Source organism: Salvelinus namaycush, chromosome 4 (assembly GCF_016432855.1).
Source record: "Salvelinus namaycush isolate Seneca chromosome 4, SaNama_1.0, whole genome shotgun sequence".
NCBI lineage: Eukaryota > Metazoa > Chordata > Actinopteri > Salmoniformes > Salmonidae > Salvelinus > Salvelinus namaycush.
In genome coordinates, this window is record NC_052310.1 from 22,843,327 (window position 1) to 22,849,362 (window position 6,036).

Here is a 6,036-nt window from a genome sequence, read left to right on the forward strand (position 1 = left end):
GTAGGTAGGTGAAGTTTAAATGGATGTAAGATCACACAGTTGGAATTCTGTTTTTCTGAATGGCTCTCAACACCAGAATTGTCCCATAAAAGGGGGCTATAACGTGTTTGCCTAGAACTGGAAGGAATATTTCAATATAAATATAATACAATGTTACTTTATACAAAAGCAAATTACTACACATCTTCCTTGTTGAGAGATTCAAAAACAACTAATAGAAACAGACACGGAAATCCAGATGGATAGCTGTACCAATTACAAAATATGATGTAAATGTAAAGTGTTGGTCCCATGTTTCATGAGCTGAAATTAAAGTTCCCAGAAATTTTCCATACAGAGAAAAAGCTTATTTCGCTCAAATTTTGTACACAAACTTGTTTACATCCCTGTAAGTGAGCATTCTCCTTTGCCAAGATAATCCATCCACCTGACAGGTGTGGCATATCAAGAAGCTGATTAAAATGTATGATCATTACACAGGTGCACCTTGTGCTGGGGACAATAATAGGCCACTAAAAGTTTTGTGCAGTTTTGTCACACAACATAATGCCACAGATGTCTCAAGTTTTGAGGGAGCGTGCAATTGGCTTGCTAAGTGCAGGAATGTCCACCAGAGCTGTTAACAGGATGTTCATTTCTCTACCATAAGCCAACGTCCTTTTAGAACATTTGGAAGTACGTACAAATGGCCACGCAACTGCAGACCAACACCTCCACATCCGGCTTCTACACCTGAGGGATCGTCTGAGACCAGCCACCCAGACAGCTGATGAAACTGTGGGTTTACGCGACTGATAAGGTAAGCTCATCAGGTAAGCTCATCTGCGTGCTCATCGTTCTCAACAGGGTCTTGACCTGACTGCAGTTTGATGTCGTAACTGACTTCAGTGGGCAAATGCTCACCTTCGATGGCCACTGGCACGCTGGAGAAGTGTGCTCTTCACGGATGAATCCCAGTTTCAACTGTCCTGGGCAGATGGCAGATAGCGTCATGTGGGCAAGCAGTTTGCTGATGTCAACGTTGTGAACAGAGTGCCCCATGGTGACGGTGGGGCTATAGTATGTGCTGGCATAAGCTATGTACAATGAACACAATTGATGGCAATTTGAATGCACAGAGACATCGTGGCGAGATCCTAACGCCCATTTTCGTGCCATTCATCCGCCCGCCATCACCTCTTGTTTCAGCATGATAATGTACAGCTCCATATCGCAAGGATCTGTACATAATTCATAGAAGCTGAAAATGTCCCAGTTCTTCAATGGCCTGCACACTCACCAGACACTTTTTCCGATTGAGCATGTTTTGGATGCTCTGGATCGACGTGTAAGTTCCCGCCAATATCGACGTGTAAGTTCCAGTTCCCGCCAATATCCAGCAATTTCACACCGCCATTCAAGAGGAGTGGGACAACATTCCACAGGCCTGATCAACTCTATGCGAAGGAGATGTGTCGTGCTGCATGAAGCAAATGGTGGTCACAGCAGATACTGAATGGTTTTCTGATCCACGCCCCTACTTTTTCTTTTGTTGGTATCTGTGACCAACAGATACATATTTTTATTCCCAGTCATGTGAAATCCATAGATTAGGACCTAATGAATTTATTTCAAATGTCTGATTTTCTTATATGAACTGTAACTCAGTACAATCTTTGAAATGGTTGCATGTTGCGTTTATATTTTTGTTCAGTCTATATTTGGCTCAATTGACTGTAATACACCTATGCAGAAAGAAAGCTGTGTGTTCATCACTCAAAGCAGTATATACAGTTCATTCGGACCCCTTGACTTTTTCCAAATTTCGTTACATTAGAGCCTTATTCTAAAATGGATTAAATAGTTATTGTTCCCTTATCAATCTGCACACAATGCCCCATAATGACAAAGCAAAAACAGGTTTAGACATTTTTTGCAAATGTATTAAAAATCCCAAACTTAAATATTACATTTACATAAGTGTTCAGACCCTTTACTCAGTACTTTGTTGAAGCAACTTCGGCAGCAATTACAGCCTCGAGTCTTCTTGAGTATGACGTTTCTCCCATTCTTCTGTGCAAATCCTCTCAAGCTCTGTCAGGTTGGATGGGGAGCGTCGCTGCAGAGCTATTTTCAGGTCTCTCCAGAGATGTTCGATCGGGCTCCAGTCCAGGCTCTGGCTGGGCCACTCAAGGACATTCAGAGATGTGTCCCAAAGCCCCTCCTGTGTTGTATTGGCTGTGTGCTTAGGGTCGTTGCCATGTTGGAAGGTGAACCTTCGTCCCAGTCTGAGGTCCTGAGCGCTCTGGAGCAGGTCCTGAGCGCTCTCGGTGTACTTTTCTCTGTTCATTTTTGCCTCGATCCTGACTAGTCTCCCAGTCAGTGCCGTTGAAAAACATCCCCACGGCATGATTCTGCCACCACCATGCTTCACTGTAGGGATGGTGCCAGGTTTCCTCCAGACGTTACGCTTGGCATTCAGGCCAAAGAGTTCAATCTTAGTTTCATCAGACCAGAGAATCTTGTTTCTCATGGTCAGAATCCTTAAGGGGCCTTTTGGCAAACTGTCATGGTTATTACTGTAAGGTGAATGGCTAGCAACCCAAAGGTTAAGAATTAGAATCTCATCACCCTAATCCTAACCCCTAATCCTAAACCCTAGCCTAGCTAACGTTAGCCAACTACCTAACATTAGCCACCTCGCCAGAATTCTTAACACATACATTTTGCAAATTCGTATCATATAGTATCTTTCACAAATTCGTAACATATTGTACCTTTTGCAAATTCATAATATATAATACAAATTGTAATTCGTAACATATCATATGAAATAGGTGATGGACATCCACAAATGAATACATACCATACAATATGTAGAATATCATACTAAATGGAGTGTCTCGGATTTATGTGCAGAATAATACAAAATGTTCTGAGACCAGGTTTGGGAGGTGAACAAACGCCTGAAGATGATTGACATGAAGAATCAGGCAGAGGTAGAGGTGAAATATCCTCCTCCAGCGATGACCACAACGCCAGTATGGGGAACAAGTCAGGCTAATCTATGAGCCACATTCACTCTCTAGTAGTTATATTATTTACTTGCATCATTTTACAGAAAGATGTAACAGATGTAATAGCCTACCTACAATGTCCTCAATTGTAGTTGGGAGGTTCACACGAATGTTTTTTCATACCTCTTATTTGCATAATCACCCAGCATCTACGACGAAGAGGCCAACATTATGGTCAAAAGAGCTCTGATAAGTATCAAACACTCCCTGGCCTACGAGTCCTGCTCTAGCCTGCAGTCGCCATCTGAGGTGGTGGAAGCTGATCTTGGCCATAATGGAACGTTAGCTAACAGTTTGAAAAGGTATTCTCCCGGACTCATCTTCAATCCCATCAATAGCAACTGCTAGTAGGGGAAGCAGTGCTTCAATAAGATTCGGACCATTTTTTTTTTTTTTTAATATCCACAATTGCTCTAGCTGCAGAAAGCACTGCTGCTCTTCTTGCCGCATCCATATCAGTTTTTCCAATAACTAACAGAAATGGAACATTCAACAAACTCTGTTGAAAACAAACATAGTTAGCCCCGAGCGTTTGCAAACGGAAGCCTTGTTGAATGCACCTCTAGTTTTCCATACCTACAGCTGAGAAGATTGTCCAAAACATGCCCAGGAAGCTAGAGCACCTGTTTGGCACTACTAAACTCCTGACTGACAAACTAAGCACAGGTGACACACACCTGCTCAACACCATTACTGCTGAGATCACAGCTAAAGTTAAGAATGTGTTTAAGGGTCCCAGCAGTCTCAATGTAACAGTCAGCACTACCCTCAGACTCTTATCGGAGGCTACTAGGAATAGGACTCCAACAGAAGAAGAGGACTTGCTGGTTCACTCAGACACTGTGAGGTGCAATGTCGCTCTCTTGCACATTCAGATCTACGATGACACCCAAAAAAACAAAATCATAGACTTGCATGACTGGCAGCTCATTGATTGTGTTGTGAGCAAGGTAGATTTATTTTAACGAGTCAGTGTTGAAAACGATGGCCAACCTCCATCTTGAACCAAGGCAGGTTTTAGAATTTGTAACTTCTGTCCATAAGAGACTGTTGGTACACCGGGGAAACAAACTAGTCCTTCAAGATGTGGCTTTAGTGAGTCCAGATATTGGTATTAACTATGAGTTTGTCCTCAAATACATATTCTGCAGATTTGTAGGGAGGATCTACCCTGAAGCACAGATCACAGACCAATAGCTCTTCACTCTGTAACACGCTGTAGTTGAACACCTGCTTACCTTGGTTCTGGGCTTCGTGTCAAGAGCTCATATGAGAGCATTTGTGACATCTGGCAAAACTGTATCACCAGATTCATTGCACAAATGACAAGATGCTTGTCATGCTGTATGACGATTACACAAAGTTGTTCCCCCCAGAAAATAGCCCGAAAATCGAGACCTTCATAGCAGACAGAATGGTGTTTGGTGGTGGTTAACATGATCACCCTGACATTCCAGCATTTTTCCAAGCTTCCTCCGACTCCATCGAAAGACATCAAGACGGAGCAGGTAATTCCTGATGTGGTGATGGTACCAGAGCCCGTCTCCACTCCACCATCTGTAGGTACAAACACCTAGCTGGCATCCCACCGTGGCTCCTCGAGACTGACAAGTCAGTGCTGAAGCAGAAAGAGCGGGGCAGAGGGAGACATCCAGATCAGCTCAAATTGGGGTAAGCAGAGTATGCTGACCACAAATGGAAAGCCCTTTTGGTTATGCTATAAATGGTATTAATCGAATCAAACATTTTGATATGTAATGCCATTGCTTTTCTTCTTTCAGTGGGCTGTGGCACAAACAATTTCCACAGACAACTCTGATGAGGAATCAGTTGATACCCAACCAACTTGGTTGTAAACTGTGTCTTTCCTTTTTGCATCAATACACATTTTAACACTTCATCAAGTACCGGATACCTAGATTCATCCAATCTGTTTGACACTTAATGTAATGTAATTTGTAGGAGTTGGTCGCAAACCAAAGAGCTGGATCATATCCCAGCTGTCCCAGCGTTGTCAGGGCAATGAGCTATTGTTATCCCGGTTTCTGATGAAATTGTCAGAGCATGACACTTCATCACAATCCCCCACATGTTCACCTCATTCAGGCTACATCTGAACAGGGTTGGGGAGTAACCATATGTAATCCGTTACATGTAAGAGATTACAAAAAACGGTAACTGTAATCCGCTACATTACCAGCAAAAATATTAGAATCAGATTAGATACTTTTTAAAAACTAGATGATTACTTTGAGGATTACTTTTAAATTCAGAAAGGATGTTTGCAAAAAAAATCTTTGACACTTGTTTTCTCAACGACATTCAAATCAAATATACGTTTGTTCCACCTAAGTCTGCGAGTCTGACCACAAGTCAGAGAGCACTATGACACACCAAATGTGTTTGATGGATCGCGGGAAAAAAGTAGAAATTGGCTTTTGTAGGCTACAGTCCAAGCTATGTCTTCCAATGGTGGGACTGCATCCAAAGATGATCCAATTTGAATAAACACTTGGGAGGTAAGGATGACAGCAGTGGTGTAGTCTAAGGCGATACTGATATCTACATAGCTCATTGATGTGAATCACACTGTTGCGCTCTCATTTATCTATTTGTGCCTTACTGATTGTGGTTGTTGTGGATGGGTGTTCACAAATCTAAATGTGTTTTTGAACCCAATAATGGTTGAATTCAAGAAGTTTAAGCTGCCCATCAATCAATGTTTTTGAAACCAGTGGACAGCCAGTGAAAAATGCGTTCTTGCAACAGCTGCATAGTGCAGATCCCCGCATTGGAATAAAAGTGGGGCTTTTATTGCTCAATCTAATTCATGCGGATAAAAAAAAAATCCATATGCCTAATGTATACATGCTCAAACTCACACCCTTTTGATAGACTTAAAGGGGCAGTCTGTAGTTGAAAGGGGCAGTCTGAAATCTGGGAGGGCACTTAAGGTTAGTAGAGAGCATCATTCACGAAG